Source organism: Gallus gallus, chromosome 9 (genome assembly GCF_016699485.2).
Source record: "Gallus gallus isolate bGalGal1 chromosome 9, bGalGal1.mat.broiler.GRCg7b, whole genome shotgun sequence".
Taxonomy (NCBI): domain Eukaryota; kingdom Metazoa; phylum Chordata; class Aves; order Galliformes; family Phasianidae; genus Gallus; species Gallus gallus.
In genome coordinates, this window is record NC_052540.1 from 13,103,882 (window position 1) to 13,124,851 (window position 20,970).

The 20,970-nt window shown below is 45.5% G+C and overlaps 1 protein-coding gene across 3 annotated transcripts in view; it reads left to right on the forward strand.

Moving 5' to 3' along the window:
- The window catches only part of FGF12 (fibroblast growth factor 12), a 189,397-nt gene that overhangs the window by 70,564 nt on the left and 97,863 nt on the right, over positions 1–20,970 (forward strand). The gene's annotated exons all lie outside the window — the stretch shown is intronic.

Here is a 20,970-nt window from a genome sequence, read left to right on the forward strand (position 1 = left end):
CCCCAGACACGGATCCTCATCCCCACACAGGTCCCTCACCCATAGTCCTTATCCTGGACATCCATTAGCCCGAGGTTTCACCCGAAATCCCTATGCCAGCCCTGTATTGTTATCTGGGGTCCCACACCCTACCTGCAGCCCCCACACCACCACATGCTTCTCCCTTGTCTATGTGGAGCCCTCTCTTTGCACAAGGCCCTCACGTGTTTCTCCCACCCCACCTGGGTTCCTCACCCTAACTGTGGGCCCCGTTGCTGTTCAGAATAGGGGTGGGCTTCCCTAAGGTGCCACATAGCCACACAACTCTAGGTTTGGAGTTGAGCCTTCTGTAAGAGATCCCCATACCCCATTTGTTTGTAGTTGCAACATTTTCTTGCAGGGTGTTACATGTCTTCTTGTGTGACAATGCCCTGACTTTACTGCTCCTAGTGAGGGAGCTGGGAGTCTCCCAGCCTGTCTCATGGCTCCCATTCTGTTGGGGAGAGAGTTCTGCTGGAGGCTGCTCCATGTTGGGGAGCACAATGGGGTGAAGGGCTGAAACAGGCTTATCCTTGAGCTAAGGATTATTTGAAGAAGAGACTAGGCATGTGGGTGCCTTGATTTGGTATGGTACTGTGCCTGAGTTTTAGGGTGATCTTGTTGAGGCCCTTTAAGTGGTATGTCTGCAGTTTCTTTTGTGCTGAATGTGTTTTAGGAGTCTGACTTTCTCTTTCCACAACACTGAGTAAAAGGTAATGGAAAGAAACCTCGTGTTATTAGTATTATTTAAGATTTGTGGACGTTGTAGCACTAAAGCTGATGCTTTGAGCTTGACTGGCTTTCAGTTCCTGACCATTATAATCTTTGGGCACTGGCTGTTTACAGGGCTGTCGTTATAGTACTTCTTTTTAATGCTTATGTTGTTTCCTTATGTGAGATCTTAGTCTCATAAGAGAGAATTTTCTATGCCTCTTGCGTAAATACTTGCTGTTATCCATTGAAGAGAAAGACTGCTTGGGGAACTCTGTTGCTGAGGTAGCCTGGATTCCCTTCAGGCCTAGCTAAGGAAAATTTCTTAATGGCAAGAACTGCCTGCTTATGTGTCAGTATCCCCTTCTCTTCCACCAACCCATGAGTGGGCAGGTTCTGGCTGTAACTAGCTCAGGGGAATAGGGGACATGTTGGAAATCTGCAAGATGGTCAACTTGGCTCCCTTGAAAGTATTTTCTGCCCTACTTTGAAGGAAGATTTGATCAAACTAAAACAGATCAAATCATGGCTGTGTTTGAAAGTGTCTCAGGTGTTTTTCTCCTTAAGTGGAGAATGACATATAAGGTTTTTTTTTGTTTTTTTGTGCTACTTGTGAATATTTGTGTTGTGTCATTTGTAAACTTGGGGCAGTAAACTATACAGTAACCTTCTGGTAAAAAAAAAAAAAAAAAAAATGGAGTAGTGCCTAAGCTATTAGGATGCGTTAGCCTATAACTATAGCAAACCAAGATCTAGTTTAGTATCATGATGGTTATCCTGTGGAGTTTGTTTGGCTTTTCTGATTGATCCTGTCCTAAGACCTTCTTGATGGATACGTGGTCTTTCATCATTACTCTTGCCTTGAATGATACTGAGCATTGTGTGGTCTGTGTATTTCAGAGTGTTGTGCTATGAAGAGGCAGTCCATGGGACTTCCATTATCTCCATCTGGCCTTATTTTCTATGTACTAGCCTTATGCCACCACAAGACCACCAACAGACCACTCCAGGTGTGGTATTTCACTTTCAATCAGGGAACTAAAGTGCTTTCTTTTCCTGGCTGCATTTGTTCCCTTTCTATAGAGATTGAACTTTACATTCTTAAACAAATGTGCACAAAAATAAACAAAAGCTGCTCCTGATAAAGGGGTCGCTGTGGGCTGGGCCCACTGGAGGAGAGATTTCCTTGCTACTTCTTTAAAAGGTAGTCATGCTTCAGGAGATAGGTGCATACTTCTACAACAGCTCTAACTGGTGTAGCATTGTGCTTAGCATGGCAACAGGAGGACTATGCTAGTCAGAGAAGTAAAGCAACAAAAGGATTATACATTGTAGAAGAATGACCATGGGAACATATACTACAGCAAGGATATAAAGTGTTGTGAGCTAATTCTGTGCCCTTGATAGTCTAATGTGAAGAGTTGTGCTGCTGATAGTCAGAAGTTCATGCCAAACTATTTGTGCACTCAAGTTACCCATCAGATTGGACAAGTGCTTCAACCTTCTCCCATCTAGGTTGTCTTTCATGAAAAAAAGTTATAAGGATGTAAACGCATGCTTAAATTCACATTCATGCTTGTGTGTTGTGGTGACTCAGAGCTCTAGACTGTCCCCTACTCCGACAGAAACTAACGCATAATACTACAGTGCCACAACAGTGCAAGTAATTCATAGTAGTACAAAATAAGAGATTTATTCCTTAATCCATTGTGTATTATTTTCAAGTATTTCAGCACAGTAATATCCTGTATCATCTTCCATGTACTTCACTTGTTATCTTAGTTTCAGAAGTCATAAGCTGACTGACTGTATTGCATGTACAGAGACATTTCCCTTTTGTGATCATAATTAATTTTGTTAAGTCTTTATCCTTAGTTAATTTCCTCTGCTAATAATTTTTTCCCCTTTCCTTGGGATGCATGGTTTGCTTTGGGATATGAAGGTTTTTGGCTTCTTAGTCAACATAATGAAGTAGATTGCTACAGTGCTAACTTCAAGATAAACATCAGGCAGTGACTGATATAACTGTGAATGTAATTGTGAAAAATCATTTCAGATTACCTATCTGGCTTGCAGGTACTTGAAGCAAAAGACCACGTACTAACTGTGTTAGTAGCAGTGTGAAGATTTCTGCCAGCCAATGTTTCAGTTCTCCTCTGTAAGGAATTCTTATTTGGCCACTCAAGTGGTTCTGTCTCATGCTTATTCAGCCCTTGTCTGCTGTGTAGACCCTCCTGTCTGTTGCTAAATCCGCAGGTATTTCTCACATCATCTTATCAACTGGAATGAAAACATTCAGCAGCAACGCATTTTCAGCTTTTTAAATGTTTTTAATTTTTATTTATTTATTTATTTTTGGTAGTAGAGGCCTGGTTGAGTCCAGAGACTGATCTATTCTCAGACATTTGGATCAAAGTTTAAGCCCCTATCCTGAAAATCAATAGATTCTCAATAGAAATTAAGGGCATATTGAAAGTAAATTCTGAAACTGCCTTCACTGGGACTCTCACACTGGTAAAATTTGGAGGCGCTCCTGGAAATATGCTGATTGATGCTGGCTTTATGGCAGATTAAAATGATGTCTGGCACAGCAGGTCTTTATGTTTCTCCAAGCATCACAACACTAAGCCTGATATTTGGGGCAGTAACGATGAGCATTCTGTCTAGGTAGGCAGGGACAGACTGACTCTGCTATTAGCCTGTCTGTTACTGTACATACACATTGTTGCATTTGTTCTGAGACTATCTGGGGCACTGTAATAATGTGCCTGCACTTGCAGATGCAAATGGAATTACATACATAAGATATACAGTTGTGTATTCAAGATTATCAGACGTGCATTGTTTTGATTGGGATTCCTTGTTTGCCTTACACAGTGATCTGTGCACCCATGTGTACTTCACTAGATCTGGAAGTTTTCCCACTGTTATTTATTCAAGTAGACATCAGGATACAGCGTAGAGATACACTTTGCTGTCAGCTTCAAATGGGTAGAAATAATAAGTCTGTGTATGCACTACCAATAGCAGAACTTAGGTCTGCTTGCTGAGTGGCAGCTGGGAGCATGATGTACATGTGCATTGCTGGTGGGAGGCAGAAGGTGACTTACTGTCACTGAGCTGGAGGTGGGAGCTGGTCACAAGGCAGAGAAGTGATGATGTTGCACTAGGGGGATCATCAGCATCTTTCCATTCCCACACCAGCTCCCTTACCTGCTACTCTCTGCCACTGCTTGAAATGTGTCAGTTCCCTGCAACCATTTTGCTCAGGCTCCTTCTTCCTGTTACGTGTCCTTGGCAAACTAACATTTGCTGACCAGTGGAAATTAAGTACATGTGCTGTTCCACAATAATTCCTATTGTTGACACTCATACGCTGGCTGAAAGAAAACCTTTGTCTGATTTAGTTTAATTCACCTGGGAAATGAATTAAGCAAAACTGAAAATTCTTTTTTATTTTGTAATAGGAGCACTCCTCTTGGGCATTATTCAAGAATAGCTATAGCATTTTACATCTACGCTTTCCTTCATTCTGAAGTAACCTTCTCATGTAGACATACACTTAAGTATCTCTCCTGGAAGCCCATAGTGCTCCTGTGTCTCTGATCAGTCTGAGCTAGAAATGATGGTCTTCACAAAGTTTTTATTTGCTGCAATTGTCTGACCCCTGTCACGCAGAAGTTCAGAGGTACAGATTACAGTGATCTTAAAGCTGACATGTAAAACTTTTTTGAAGTGTTCACATGCAGATCTATGTCATTATAAGAAGGAAAGTCTTCAGTTTCATGTAGGGTTTTATGGTTCATTTAGCAATAAAATTTTTCAGAAATCTTTAAAAGCAGACACGTGGCTGGGGACTTCCTGGGCATTAGGTGGTTTGGTCAGTGCATAGCTGTCAGCTGGTTGTCTGGGCATACAGAGCAGGGGTCTGGAACGGCCAGATCTTCACCCAGCCTTCTGAATCCTGAAACTTCTCCGGGTACTACCGTGGCACCGCCAATATTGAATCGTATTTGTGAAATGCTTTTCTTTCAGCGAATATAGGCAAAATAGGCTTCATCTTAATCAGGGCAAGAAACAATTCTCTGAAATAAAAGTTGGCTCAATTATGGCACTTCTTGTCTGGACAGGGTTTTGCAAAGGAGTGACGTTAATTCCCTCCTCCTCCCGTACCAAACCAAGGAAAGAGAGAGAATTTGTCTGAGTTTAAACACTACGAGCAATTGTGACACATTGTAAACTCTGTGTTTGGGTGAGAAATGTTAATTAAGAATTTTGTGAAAGATTTTTCCTGTTCCTCTATTGGTTTTCCAGAATGACAGCATACATAAAATGCTGTCTTCTGTGTTATTGTTTTTCCAGTTTGAAAATGACAGAAGAATCCAGGTTCACAAGCTGATACTTAAAGCTAATGACTCCTAGAGCAAATACTTTCAGCTTAAGAGCTGTGTAAAGATCATTAGGTAACATGCACTCAATGACCCAGGAGTTTTTCCGGACGTAGGTCTCAGTTCAGCGAACTGTTTAAGTGCACATCTACACAGGCACCTAATCCCATTTTAAGATGATCATGTGCTTAACAGAATCACTGTTTTAGACAACTGGCTTTCAGCCTTCTCTAACATTTGGCATCCCTAAAGTTCCTCCTGTTTTTCCTATCTTAATTTGAGATCACTGCTGATAGACTTGTCCATTTGCCTTAGGCCCTTCTGGAGGTGTTCACAGCCATCAGTTCCCAGCTGAAAAGCCCTGTCCATAAAAGAAACTAAGATCCCATTATGTTATTTGTGAGAATGATCTACTCATTTACTAGATGTCATTTCCAAACCAGTTTATTTCTCTTCCCACAGCTCTTTCTGCTGATTCCTAAAAGTAAACTACTCCTTTTTTTGTTGTTCAAACTGATACTAGTTGTAGACGTTGTAAAGCCAGGTGGTACAGATATCATCAACAGTTCAGCAAGCTTTGAAAGCAAGAAGAGATTGGTTATGTGATGGTAGTACACAAAGCTTTCAGTTGTATGGATAGATGTTTGCTTAAAGGCCTTTAAATAGATTCTTCCCCCTAAAGGAAAAGAGATGTGCAACATTTAATAATAAAAATAGCATTTCTTCGCTTAGCCCGAAATGGCATGGAAGGAGGTAATCATGTTTTGTATGGTACAGCATTTTTCTAAATGGCATGTTTATGCCTTTCTAGTATTGTGGCTGCGATTGGCTGCTGGGCCCATTTGCATGTGCTAAATTGCAGTCCTGGAGATCTGTGAAAACAACCCGGCAAAGCCAGTCTCAGCTGGGAGCATGGAAGCTGCTACTAATTTTGTGATGAGCCACCCACAGGCCCAGCATGAGTCATTATCATTGTTTTGTTTTCCAGAATTCAGCACAGAATGCTTCCAGGATCCAAACTGAGGATTATCACTGGAATTGTACTTATTCCCTCATAGCTGTGTTTGTTTCAGATAAGAGGGAAAAATTCCATTCTAAAAAACAAGAACTTAGCAATTGTTTCCTTATTAGTGTTCTGTTTCTGCTTTAATGTGCATTCACAGCCATGTGTTCACTTGAAAACTCACTTGTGCATAGCACAGCACTCTTGCTGTTCTGTCCTAATTAGGTTGTCATGTGCCTTTGAGGAAATGGTGGCAATGGCATGAATGGAGTGACTTGACTGAAGCCATGGCTTGGCTCTGTCAGAGCTCTCTGTTCTTGCATGTGTCCCGGTAGTAGTTCCCAACAAATCTATTTATGTAGTCACAGCTGTACATGGGACCAGCTGAGACATTGCATTTATTGTGAGTCTTTCATCTGAGGAGTGCACTGGCCATATGCCCCAGGTCATAGACCTGATTACTCACTTGCTGATATTGCTGTTGATCTGAAGATAGGAGAAAGGGTTGAGGAAACTAGAAAATCCCCTGCCTAAATCCAGTAATGTTGGTCCCAGTTTTTTTGCCAGCTTTCTAGGAGGTCTTCTCAGATTTCTTCAGTTGTGCCTGTGACCATGGAGGGAAAAAAGGGCAGGATGCAGGGGAAAACAGAAAGGTCCCAGAGCAGGAAAATGAGTGTATGGGCATAAAAAGCAGGGGAAGTGTTTTAAGTAGTAGCCCTTTAGTAGCCCTAATAGTAACCCTAACCCTTTAGTAAATGCACCTGACTTTACAAAGAATCACAGCGGTGAAATTTGGGTGCAGACCCTGACATTTTGAGGACATGTCCCTATGTCCCTGTGAGGCATGCTCCCCTTGCTCCCAGCTTGACTGCTCACCACCTTCTTGGGGTTATTATTGCAGTCGGTGTGTTGCTGGGACTGGAGGCACCCATAGATGTTGAGTGGCTGATTTCCCCAAGCACTTTTGTTCTGTGTAAGCAGGGTATAATCTGTAAATATTTGGTTGGTTGATCAGACAAATATGTATGTAAATATTCAAGCATGGCTCAACTTCCTGCTGCTATGCTCAGGTGTTTCTCTCAGATGACTGGGATTTATCTTTTATGGTTAAGACTGAAACTCAGTTTGCTTTTTCCTTTATCTATGAATGTGATGAATCCTTTATTGTTGTTAGCCATAACCTAGAGCAGTTGTGGGGATAAAATTCATGTCTGTCAGTCACAGGCAAGAGAAATGCACCTTCCCTGCCTCCACCCAGCCCAGTAAATGGCTGACACACATCTCATCACATCTTCTGGGAGATCTGTTACTGCCCTGCAGCTCATTCCCAGCACCTCAGCCACAAGGTGAAAGGGCTTGGGGTTTTTTTAGAGTTGGTATGTTGGTAAGTTGTTTTTTTTTTCTTGAGGTTCAGAAAAGTGAGTTAGAACAATCAGATTTCTTCAGATGGTTTGTCAAGCGTGAGTAAAAAGTACAGTTAAGTGGAAGCATGTCCTTTTCCAATGGAACACTTCTGTGAATGAATTTTGCTCTTGTTGGGCATTCCCAACACGAGGTGGGGTCTGCTGAGAGCTTCCTGCTGCACACACAACCATGTCCTTTGGGTCGATACTCTGTGTTAGTGCACCAGCTGGCAAGCCCTCAGGGAGGGATCCCCCTGGAGCAGGTCAGGAAACATGGTTTTTAGATGATAGTGCTCGCTTCTGGATAAGCATGTAGCACTACTAAGTGCCTAGGGACAGTCTTCTGTTATAGCACGCTTATAAGGTCTATTTAAGCCTTAAAACCAGGAGCAAGCATGTCTTACTTCCTGTTTCAGCTTTGCTTTATCCACAGCAATGTTGTGTTATAGAGCCAGATCTTCACTGGGTTTAATATAGACTGAAAAGCATTATTTGACACACACACAAAAGCAAGCAAGCAAACAAACAAACAAAAAACCTAGGCAGCATAAATTAACAGAGAAACATAAAAGCAGTTAAACTGGGCCAGAATGAAGTGTCCATCTCACCAGCATTCTTTCTTTCAGCCACATTAAGCAGGTAGAAAAAAGTAAGAAAATAGCACTAAGGTATGTCCCCCAAATGCTCTCCCAGCTGCTAGCTATTTTCAGCTTAGGAAATGTTCTGAGCAAGACACGGTTCAATGTATTTAGAGATTCTCAGTGGATTTCTCTTCTTTGTGCTTGACCAGGTTCCCCTTGAGTTCCTGAACATCTTTAGCATCATAGTGTCCTGTGGAAAGGATTTCCCTGGATCAGATATAGAAAGGTGCACTCCCCTTTCCTTCCATTTGTTTTGAATGTGGCTCCAGACAACTTGGTTTAGTGCCTCCTGGAGACCTCTTTTGAGCTGTTGAAAAGCTGGCCTTGTCCTCCTCCCTTGGCATTTGTGATTTCATGGGCCTCATTCTGTCTTGCAGTCTAAAGAGTCTTTGCTGGCTTTCTTCTAACCATTCCCAGTTCCACTGTTTAATGCAGTGAAAGGAACACAGTTGCACACACAAACCATAGCTTGAACATTGCAGACCTTCTCCTGTGCTCCCCCTTAAATGGTTTTCTGATTCCTGTGCATGGAGACAAAATAAATCCTATGTAAATCCAAGTGGTGTCTGGGAAACTCAAACAGCACCTGTGTGGGACACTGCAGAACTTCAAGGTTCAAAGTACTTTAATGTTACTCTGAGTCTAGACACTGGAACTGGGGAAATTGGCTTAGATTTTACATCTTTAACAGAAAATGCACTATGAGGATATTAGAGTATGGATGAGATTACTCATTTGTGCTTTGAGAAGCATTTGAGACTCCCAGCCATTCAGTAAGCTCCCATTAAAAGCCCATTCATTATACATTTCTCACATAAAAGTATTTAAGGTTCAACAGGAATGCAGCTTACCAGAGAGAGCATGTTGGCTGCCTGCTTGGAGAAAACAAATGCAGGCAATTGCTTTGTAAGGGTTAAGCACAACCTGTGAGCCAATGCCCGCAGGGCTTCAAGGTTGGATGTTAGGAAGTGCTTCTTCTCTGAAACAGTGGTGGTGCGTTGGCACAGGCTGCCCAAGGAGGTGGTGGAATCACTGTCCCTGGAGGTATTCAAGAAACATGGAGTTGTGCCAATGAAGGACATGGTTAGTGGGCGTGGGAGGGATGGGTTGATGGTTGGAATAGATGACCTTAGTGGTCTTTTCCAACCTTAATGATTCTGTGATTCTAGGGTGGCCATCTTGAAGCTTGGGGGGGGGCAGTGATGGGTGTGTTGGCAACAAGCACCCTGTCTTCCTGCATCCCCAAAAGAGAGTTTTGTCCAGGGAAGTTTTCTAACGCTGAATCTGCAACAGCACTCATTTTAAGGTGCTCAGAGTTGCATCTTCTGCATGAGGGCAGAGAGGCTTTTATGCCACTAATTGTTAATGGAAATGTTTTAAGAGGAGAATTTCACAGAAAACAGGGTTTTGTTTGGAGCTTACTTATCCTCTCTGCATCACCTGCAGCAGTGTGCTAATGCACAGGCAAAGTGGGCTGTGACCTCAATCAGCTAGTTAATTTTAAGCCCATGCTTAAGTGATTTGCTAAAACTGTACTTATTCAGAGAAGGAAAGCTGACTGTATTTTCATTGCTCAAGCTAGGTGAATTATAACATGTAAGGGATTTTAATGATGAAAGGGTAAATTAAGCTTTTAAACAAGATTTTAAGTTCCCATAAAGAATATTAGTAGCAGTCAGGATGTCAGATGGTAGATAGTCATGTTTATACTTCGATAATAGCCTCTTCAAAATTACTTGAAACATTCTATTGTGCATTTACATTTTTATCTCTGGATTTTTGAGATGAGAGGGCCTTATTAAACCAAATTCATTTTATGGCTTGCGTCAATAGAAAATGCTCTTCTAAATGTTTAGAAGGAGTTGGTTACAGAAACATAGGAAAGATAGGGAAGAGATTGTTATCTTTTCACATTCAATATATTCTTCGTCCTTTTGCTTTTTGATGACTTAACTGTTCTGTATTTGAAATTTCAAACTGTTGATTGGAAACTCTTGCAAGAGTAAGACAAATGGGGCTTGATTTTGAAAAATGCATTCATAATTGTTTGTCTAATTTGTGTGTGCAATTAGCATGATTGCCTCTGGAAGTGGCCATCTGAGAACAGTTTTGGAGACTTCTCTCTTTTTCTGATCTGCTTTCTCTGTCTCCTTAAGGTGCTGGCTTCTATGATGCCTAAATATTACCCATGGAAGTTTAATCTGGTAATTTGTCTATTGATCTCCTTTCATCTCTTACCTCTCAACTTTCAGATGTTTGTTAAAAGGCTGGGGAAGATTACTCCCTTCTGCTTCCTTCTCAAGTCCACTTGGCACAATGTAAGAGAGGTTCTTTCATCTAAGTGCTTGATCTTACTATTTAGAGACTCAGATCCCTTTGGAGTCTCTGTAGATTCTTAAATGGCCGTAGTAATATTCAAGTGCTTTCCAAGTACTCATAAAGGATTATGGCTCTCATCGGTCAAGTCTCTTGCTCTCTCCCAAGGAGATGTGTGCATGCAGGGGATGTTTACTGGTGTCAGGGCAGCATTTTTTGGGTTTTATTTCAAATATGTGATGCATTAGAAAGGAAAGGTAGATGAATCTGAGAGAGGCTGAGAAACATGGTTCAAGTTAGAGATTTGCAGGGCATGTTCAGTCTTTGAACAGGCCTGGAGGAGAATGGCACCAAGTCTGCAATTCCTCAGTGGCTTCCCTGCTCTGTAAGAGAGGGGGACAAGCCTGCACTCCCATCCTCTGTGCACATACACATTCCCTCCCTGTGCTGATGCTACTGCTGGGTGGCAAACCAGAGCAGGAAAATAACATTTTTATTAAATCCAAATAAATAATAATAAATATTTTGTTTAAATTTAATTTTCAATCAATCAAATAATAATCTCCCTTAGCTGAGTCATCATGTGGCCACACAGGGGCTGCTGTGGTCAGGAGGGAAGCAGCAGGAAAGGTGCAGTGTGAGACACAGAGAGGCATGGGTAGCACTGGCCCTGGTAGCTGTTGGGTCTGAGGCAATGGGGTACAGCACTCCTCCAGGTGACATCTGCTTTGCATTCATTGCTCCTGAAATTTTCTCCATCCTGAGACAGAATAAGTCAAACCTAAATGTTCGGTGCCCTGCCTGTTTTCGGATGTGACTCAGAACCATAGATGCAGAGGTGGGAAAGCTGTGGCTGGCAGTGCTGTAGAAGACAAATATCCCCTGAATCATTAATCACGAGATGGAGGGCATGCTGCCTGATTGCTTATTGGCTGTGACTTTCATTAACGGTAAACTCAATTTTCCCGTATCGACAGCTGCCTGATGGAGAGACCGTGCTATGTGGCAGGCACTGAAGGGCCAGCAGCAAACACACAGATAAAGCCATATGTAAAGAATTATACCAGTAGTGTGCTTCTTTCTTTTCTTCTCTTCCGTGCTCTCTCTCCTTGCTCAAAGGAAAGAGCTTCTAGGGATGAGATATTAAATATGCCATTCCTGGCTTGTCTGTTAGGTAGGAAACACTGCAGTGTTAGTGTACTTCAAGTGGGGCAGCTGATTCTTGCTGGTTCTTGCTCATTCCTGGCTTTAGTTGGGACTGATTTAATTATAGAAATGTATTACCATTGCCAAAGAGTCCCCCAAGCCAAACAAAACCCTTGTTTTCTTCCTGCCCATCCCAAAGCACACATATTTATTGCACTGTGAGGAAAAGAAATGGAAAGAAGCAAGCAGAGCACGTCTTGCCAGGGAGCATCCAATTCTGCTGGCCCCTGCAGTGCTCTTCCCACGCCTTGTCCAAACAAGAGCCCTCTATCAGCACAGCTTGCTCAAGCATCTCCCCTCCTCATTTTAAGAGCTGCTCCAGCCCCTTCCAAACATGTAATTAAGGATATGAAAAAATAAACTTGTTCTTATTCAGCACCTGATAAAATGGTGACTCAGGCATTTTCATTTTGCATTGGAAATGCAAGTCCTCTCGCATTCAGGGTGCTCACCAGCATGCAGTGACTGAATCTAAAAAGGAGCTGTGTCACCCACTAGAAGGGCACAATGGGCACAAATGCAAAAGGCCACATGGAGGCTTTCAGGAGTAACTCCATCTGACCACGATTTCCACATGATTACACAGACCAAGGTCATTTGGTCTCTGTGCTGACCCTTGCAATGAAGTTATCTCAGCAAGATCCTGACTTACACCTGGCAGTGGGCTGTGGAGATGTTGTCTTCATTTATCCATTCCTGATAGTCAGGATGAATATCCCACCCTCGATGTTGAGACTCTCAGCCCCTTGCTTTACCCACACTAGGCAGTACTTGTGCAATGTCATTGCCTGGGCAGGAAGTAGCACAGTCTGAGGCATGTAAGAGCTGATGAGCTTCTACAGACCAGGGTGATCTGAGCAGAGGGACTCCATTAAGTTCTACCATTACAGCATAATACTTCAAGGAAAGATGCTATACAAAGCAGAGGAGCAGGAGGTCTCAGAGAAGGCAATTTCTGGCTTGTGCTCATAGACAGCCTCATCCAGCCTTCTGGAGAATTTGTTTTAGCCAAACTTGCACACAGCTCATCGAGCAACCTGTAGGAGTGCCCACATGCAGCTGGGGGCCCTTGGGTGCATAGGCAGTGAGGTTAAGCAGATGGGAGGGAATGAGAGGAATAAACCAGACCAACCAGGCAGCCATGAGATCTCCGTCTACTGCACGTCCAGCCCAATGTTCAGGGCAATTTGTGGAACAAGGACACCTCACCAGGTTTAGGGTGGCCCCTGTGAACATGGTGATGACATCCTGTTCCTATTATAGATATTTCTGTGCTGTGTCAGGAGATCACTGGTGTGCAGGCTGGAAGCAAGGTACTTACTGAAAAGCATAAATCTCTCTAGCTAGCTTCACTGGAGTTATTTTTAAGCTCAGGGCAGGCAGTCTGATGAATCCTATCCCGTTAGGGCTGGAGGAGTGGCAGCCAGCTGGACTGGCTCTCTGGAGCATGAGTCCGCTCTTCCTCCTGTCCACATGCCTTATGCTGAGCAAAGAGTCTCCAGGCTGTGACAGCAGTGCAAGGATGGCAGGAACAGCTACCACAGCAGCACTGCTGTCTCTGCCAGGCTTCATGAAATTCAGTGGCTAGTCCCTCTTTCTCCAAGCAGTTACGTTGGCATCAGTTGCTGATGTAGCTGAGCAAACAGGGACCCCACATGGGAAGGACTGTAACATCTCTGAACATGAGCCAAAACCCTTTAATCATAACGAGATAATCCACTAAGTAATTTGAGCCCAGCAGTCTGCAGGGCTTGGGGGATGCTCTGGCTGTACTCCCAACAATTCAAGAAGTTGTGTAGAAGCTGCTGCCCTAGTGAAGGAGGTGAAGGTGAAAGCCAGTAGAAGAAGACATTTGAACTTCGGGTTTTAATTTTTCCAGTGAGAACATCACTTGCTAAGTAAAGAAAAGGTAAAAAGCTTGGTTTGGTCTCTCTTCTAAGTTGTCAGGGAATAGCTGATGTTTGATTATAGTTAGATGTGTCTACCAATAGCTGAAATACACCGCCAGTTCAGCTTATAACACCCCACCACTGACCAGCCTCGTAGGGCACCTCCAGCTAAACATCCTATCAGAGGCACCGGGATTACTTGTGTCCTGTGTCACTGTGTTCTGCCAGTTCATGTTAACAGAATAATTCTGAGCATCTAGCTGTCTTCAGCCCAGCCCCTAACTGGCCCACCTTCTGCCATGTGAAGGGAATGTGATACACTTCCATCTCTGACAGAAAAAAAGTGGTCAAATTCTGTTCTGAAGAAGATCCTGAGCTCTGTGGCTCACCTCTCCTATGAGGAAAGGTTGAGGGAACTGGGGTTGTTTAGTTTGGAGAAGAGAAGGCTCCAGGGATACCTCACTGCAGCCTTCCAGTACTTGAAGGGAGCATATAAACAGGAACAGGAACGATTGTTTACGAGGGTGGATACTGATAGGACAAGGGGGAATGGTTTTAAACTGAGACAGGGGAGGTTTAGGTTAGGTATTAGGAGGAAGTTTTTCACCCAGAGGGTGATGACGCACTGGAACAGGTTGCCCAAGGAGGCTGTGAATGCCCCATCCCTGGAGGCATTCAAGGCCAGGCTGGATGTGGCTCTGGGCAGCCTGGTCTGGTGGTTGGCAACCCTGCACATAGCAGGGGGGTTGAAACCAGATGATCACTGTGGTCCTTTTCAACCCAGGCCATTCTATGATTCTATGTTTCTTCTGGAGTCCTATCCCAGATTTTAATTTCTGCTTATTCTTGAAACCAGCATGAGATACATATCCAAATCTGTTTGGTAGTTTTCCAAGAGAAAGTACTGCCTTTTATTTTAATGTTAACCTTGAGCAGCCTTCAAAAATAGCCGTGTGAACTGATAACTATCCCCAGAGGCATCTGTACCCTCAGAATATCAGTCCATGTTTCTGTCTTTTATTTACTTGCTTTTGTCATGGAGTGAAGCAAAATAATGAACTGAAAAGAGCATTTTTCTGTACTATGTGATACCTGTTAAAGTGCTTTGCATGCTTACCTGAATGTATCACTTGTGCAACATTCTGTGTTCCTTCTGCTCCTTGTGACACTGTGCAAATCTCTGCAAAATGAGCATCGTGAACCAAGAGAAGTGAAAGGTGGGGAGCAGGGATGCAGATGGCGAGTACCCATGGGGAATCCCTGGTGGAGGCGGGGGGGGGGGGGGCGGGGGCAGGAGCCCATCGAGTTTTGCAGAGCATTCTATCAGCCCTTCCTCCCTCCATCAGCAGCCGAATCCCCAGTGCAGCAGCAGCCCTGGCAGGGATAAATGGGCCATGCACTACGCAGTGCCTCAGTGGCACAGTGGCAGGGACGGATTAACCCTCTTCTGCAGAACCAGCACAGAGATTGCAGCTGGCAGACAGCTGAGAGCTCCCTCCATCAGGGACAGCCTGAGAACGGGCAGAGGCCTTGGGGAGCTTTGCAGAGCTCTGCTCCTGCACAGGGCACTCAGTGCATCCAACAGCCCTGGCTGTTGTCCTCTCCATTTCTCTCTCTCTTCTTGTCACAAGAAATGCCTTTTCCATAGGGAAAGGAAAATGGAAGCATTTCCACGCCTGGCTTGTGATGTGTGTGACATCTTCAGTGAAAACAAACATTTTTCCTGCAGCATTTTCAGGCTGCTGGGTCCCAGGTGGAGTTAATGAGGGAGATTTCAACCCAGGGTCTCTCACTGAGGAGCCTGGGGAATGCCTGCAGAAATGCACCTCTATGCCCCAACCCCTGGCACCATGTTACCGTGCCCATCAGGTTCCCAGACAGCCTTTTCATTCATTAAGGATAATCCAGGGTGATGAGGATTAATTATTCACAGGGAGTTGTTTTTGGCTTTTTTGGGCTGTGGGTCTGTGAGGAGACAGCAGTGACAGTGGGACATGAGCTCGCTTGGCACCAGACCTGCGCTGGGGCACAAACCACAGCTTCTGAGCAGGCCCCACCATAGAACTGTTTGAGTTGGAAGGGACCCTTAAGGGCTGTCTGGTCCAACCCCCTGCACTGGACAGGGATACCCACAGCTCCATCAGGTACTCATCTTGTGTATCTCCAGAGATGGGGTACCACCACCTCTCTGGGCAACGTGTGCCAGTGCCTCACTAACCTTACTGTAAACTTCCCCTTACTGTAAACTTCCCCCTACTGTTACTTCCCCCTCTTTCTATCACAACAAACCCTGCTAAAGAGTCTGTCCCTTTCTTTCTTACAACCTCCTTCAGACATTGAGAGGCCACTTTCATGTCTCCATGAAGCTCTTCTCTAGGCTGCACAGCCCCAACTCTCTCAACCTGTCCTCATAGGGAGGTTTCTCCCGTTGCAACAGTGGTTGTGCTTACTTCTGGTCTTGTTGGTGTAACAGGCATTGGCTGGGCAATCTTTGTAACTCCTTAGCACCAGGAAAGATAGAAGAGTACTATAAAATGAAACTGTCCCATAGAACCCTTAACTACTTCCTCTGGTGTACAAAGAAATGAGGTACAACACTGTGCTATCCTTGGGTCATTTTATTCCAAGTAATGTTAGTGCTCCTGTTCCTGTGCTGTACTCGGTGCTGTGCTGCAGGTACACAGGAGGCTGTTCTGGCTCTTCTGATGCCCCGTTCAAAACAAAATCTGCTGGAAAAATTGCTAAGAGGAAAGCGCAGCGTTGGCCCGCTGAGGCTTTGCAGCATCCTGCCTGCACTTGTTATTTGCTGTGATCAATGACACTGCAAAGGCCATGTCCCAGGGTAGGAAATGCCTAATTGTATAAACAGGCTATACTGGGAAGGCAAACAGTACCCAGGAGAGAAAGCAGCAATGCATAAGAAATAATGGGCTCTCTGAGTGTGATTTTACCAGGCGATGTAACCTCAAAGATTTAAATAGGGCAGAGATGTGAGGGACTGCTACGTTGTCATTGTGTGATGTGTTTGCCAGTCAGACAGCAGCTAGAAGTAAAGGCACTGCTTTTTGCAGTGTGAGTTCATTTACACTGTGGCTCTGCAGTACTTGTTCTGTGCTAAAGCAATGCCCAACAGATTAATGTGCACAGAAGAGTGGCATTCAGGCAGGGATATCTATAGTTGTGGATCTTTTCTGTGCATTTTCTGCAGATCTTGAAGGTCTCCTCAAGTACAAATATTGAGTATTTCCCATTTCCTGAGAAGAAACCTTGAAAAGTTGCCCTCACGACCTATTCTCAGTTCTCACTGCAGTCCGGTTATGAGACTGAGAGGTCCATGGAAATTTCCCATGCAGGCAGTGCAGCACAAACTGATTTTATTCCATTAAAATGGAATGTAGCGCTTAGTATTAATGCTGCGGTGGAAAGCTGTGTGCTGCCTTCTTCCTACAATAATTTCCTGTTTTATAGGACAAATTACAAATGTTGGGCTTGCATGACTGGCAGAGCAAGAACTGCTCAAGGCAATGCAAACAAATAGCTATGAATAATGGAGTGAGTGGGGACCTCACAACTCACAGCCAAATGAGCAAAGGATGCAGCAAAGGCTGAGCTCGTTAGCGAATGTTTCCCTTTGGATCTGCGCACCAACACTGCCCACGGGCTGCAAAATCCAGAGCTGATGTTGCAGTGCACCTGGCTGCAGGGTGTCCCCATTGCTTGTTGGGAAGCCCAGAGGATCTCACCATGTTTTGCTGGATACTCACATAGCTGGTGCTCAGGATCTAAGCCTCGCCACTGGGAAAGGACGGTGATGGTAACAAGAAGTGCTAAAGGGAGAGAAACCATCTCTCTTGCTCAAAAATCATCATCTCCCCAGCCAGGCTCGCGTGGACGTGGCAGGGTGCTGCTCTGTGCTGCTAAGGGTGATTTGTTCCACCCTGCTGCTGGTGTGTTGGAAGCAGGGAGTGAAGGTGACTGTAGCACGCGCTCAGTTCTTCGGAGTCTGTAGAGCAGAGCAAGGAGTTAAGTTAGGGCTGGGAGAGCAACAGAGCCAAAAAGTTTCAAGGGAAAAAAAAAAAATGACATTTTAAACTCTTATTCCAAAACTGCAACAGAAAGTGATGCTTTCGTTTTGTTGGAACCAGGTGATCTTTAAGGTCTCTTTCCAACCTAAGCCATTCTATGATTTCGAACTTATTAAAAATCCTTTGAATAAAGCATCCTGAGTGAAAGAACGGTCGAGTGTTAGACTTGCAGAAGTCGGGCAGCGGGGCCGTTCTCTTGCTGGAGAACCTCTCTCCTGGCAGATGGCATTGGTGGGCTCAGCCGGCAGCACCGGGCGAGCGCTGGGGGTTGCGGCCGCTGCGCCGCCGGTGGCTGCGTGTGTCCGTACGAGCGGCAGGTGGCACTGCGCTGCTGCTGTCGCGCTGTTGCCGCCGCCCTGGCAGAGGACCCCGGCTCGCCGGTGTGTGTGCTGGGGCACGGGAGGAAGTCCTGCCGGGGAGAGGTGCTCCAGTCCTTCCATCATCTTCATGGCCCGCTGCTGAGCTCTCTTTATGTCCGTGTCTGCTGCGCTGGGGAGCACAGAAGTGGGACACTGGGAATGTCTCCCCCGGTGCTGAAGCCTCACGACCTGCTGGCAGTGCTTTGCTTAATGCAGCCCGGTCTGTTATTCACCTTTTGTCGCAAGAGCACATTGCTGAGCCATGCTCAGCTCTCCCAAACTCCTTTTCTGCCAAACTGCTTTCTGTCTGGGTGCCTCCCACCATACACTGGTGCATAGTGTTGATCATTCTCAAGCTCCAGGATTTGACTGAATTTCATTGGTGCAGAAGAGTGTCAATGTCAGGATGTGGAGCTGTTGGAGTGAGTCTAGAGAAGGGCCAGAGGGATGCTCAGAGGGCTGGAGCACCTCTCCTATGGAGAAAGGCTGAGAGAACTCGTTCAGCCTGGAGATGAGAAGGCTGTGGGGAGACCTCATTGCAGCCCTCCAATACTTTAGGGGAGCTTACAAGCAGGAGGGGGACTGACTTTTTATATGGTTTCATAGTGACAGGAGAAGGGGGAATGGCTTTAAACTAAAAGAGGGGAGATGTAGGTTGGTTGTTAGGCAGAAATTCTTTACTCAGAGGGTGGTGAGGCCCTGGCACTGCTGCCCAGAGAGTTATGGGTGTCCCATCCCTGAAGGTGCCCAAGGCCAGGTTGGATGGGCCCTGGGCAGCCTGAGCTGGTGGGGGGCAGCCAGCCCACAGCACGGGGTGGGGACTGGGTGGGCTTTCAGATCCCTTCCAACCCAAACCATGATACGGTTCCATGAATGTCACACACAGATGTGATGTATTCATTTGTGGAGAATTTGGCTGTGGAGGGCGGTGCGCGCGTGCAAAGCAGAGAGGGAATGGTGCGAATTTGCTCAGATTTGGCTACCTTTTTTGCAAGGTTTGCCTTTGAGTCCGGGGACGGCGGTGCGGCTCAACCACCGCTGGGCGGCACTGGAGCTCCGCCGCCCGCCCCGCCGGGGAGCTGCTGTTGTGCCCGCCCGTCCCCGAGCAGCGCCGGCAGCGGGGAAAACGCTGTAAGCCTCGTTCCACCAGCTGGAGGTCACAGGGCAAAGCCCTGCTTAAGATTCGCTGCACCATTTGAAAGCACTCGCAGGCATCCGTAAGAATCGTAGTAAGGGTGTACTTCAAACAGAACCTAGTTTAACTTACAACTTGTTAGTGACGTAGATATGGGGGAATGTGTACCTCTCTGGACCGATGTAAGCGTGTTGATTTAAATCCTTGTTTTCTTAAATCCCCGTGGGCTTGATTGTGGACTATGCAGAGTCTGGCTGGGATGGAGTTAGCTTCCCCCTAGCAGCTAGAGCAGCACAGGTACCACCCCGGTGGCTATAGCTGAGCAGGGCTGGCACAGCATCACTGCTTTCTGCAGCCCCCCCTCCTAGGCCAGGAGTGTGGGCAAGGGGCAGCTCCAGGACAGCTGGCCTCAACTGGCCAAGGAATGTCTCATGCCTCACAGCATCATGCTCAGCAATAACAGCTGGGGAAGGGCTCCCATTAATGAAAGCACTGGTCTTCCCAAGCACCCACCATGCATATTAAGGCCCAACACGTGGCTGAACATTGCTTGCTGATAAAAAAAAAAAGGAGATTTTTCTCTTTTTATTCCCATGAGACCTTTGCTTCTTTTTCTTTTCCTTTAATTAAGCTGCTCCTAACTCATGAGCCTTTGCCTATCAAATTTTCTTCCCCTGTTCTTTTGAAGAGGGGAAGTGAGAGAAACAAATCAAGCTCCAGGACGTTTTGCAGTCTTCCCCCCCATCTCAGATACAGCAGGTGTTAAAAGTGTTGAGTTTTCACCCAAATCAACCTTTTAAGGGTTAAATAACCTGTAAAAGAAACAAGATTCGGCACATTAAAATAGCTCAGTGAACCCAGTATTGTTTCCTATTTTTTTTAATTCACTGGAGGAAAAAAGATGAGTCAGTATGTATTTTTCTTCTTTCCCACTCTCTGCACAATAGAAAAAGGGAAAAAAAAGTGGGGGGGGGGGGGAGCTGAAATTGCCTGTGCAATTAATCTGACAACCCCTTGGGTGCAGTCACTCTTGCTGTGTTGTTACAGAATCCTCGGGGTTGGAAGGGACCTCTCAAAATCATCTAGTTCAAGCCCCTGCTAAAGCAGGCTCCTACAGCAGGTCGCACAGGGAAGCATCCAAGTGGGTCTTGAGTATGTATGTCTGGGGAAGGAGACTCCATAACCTCAGCATACCCAATGGATGGGGGTTCCCTTGTACCTACAAACAGTGTCTCTCATTATCCAAAATAATTTCCTTGATACAGCCCTGAGACCTCTGGGGTCTGGGTGGGATGAGTGGGTCCCCAGCCTTATTTGGCACCTCAGACCTCCTCCCCTCTTCTGTGCTGCCTGGCTTCTGAGTTCTTGTGCTGCTCGGGGAGGGACCGTGGTGCTAAGAACTGATGTCCTGGTGAAGCAAGGTGGCAACCTTGTCCCTTACAGCAGTGCCATGGAATGCTGCAGCCAGCAAGGGGCTGAGGCTGCTCTGCAGCAGCTGTGCCCAGTGCTCCTTGTACAGCCACGCAGGGGGACATAAAATATGACAGGCTCACAGCTCATGGTGGAGAGGAGCTGAGCAGGGACACAGTGACGTGTCAGCAGAAAAGTGTGTTGGGCCCTTCAGAAAGGGAAGACCTTTCTGACAGCTGCGTTTCTGTAAGCATCAGGGAAGTGGGGGCTCCTCCATCAGCCCCGCTTTGTCTGCATTGCTTGACAAGTCCCATCTCCATTGGGCACCTACGAGTGCTCTGATCCTCCAGGAAGGTTACTTTGCAAGCTTTCCTATTGTGAAGGCTCCCAAGAGCATTATTATTGC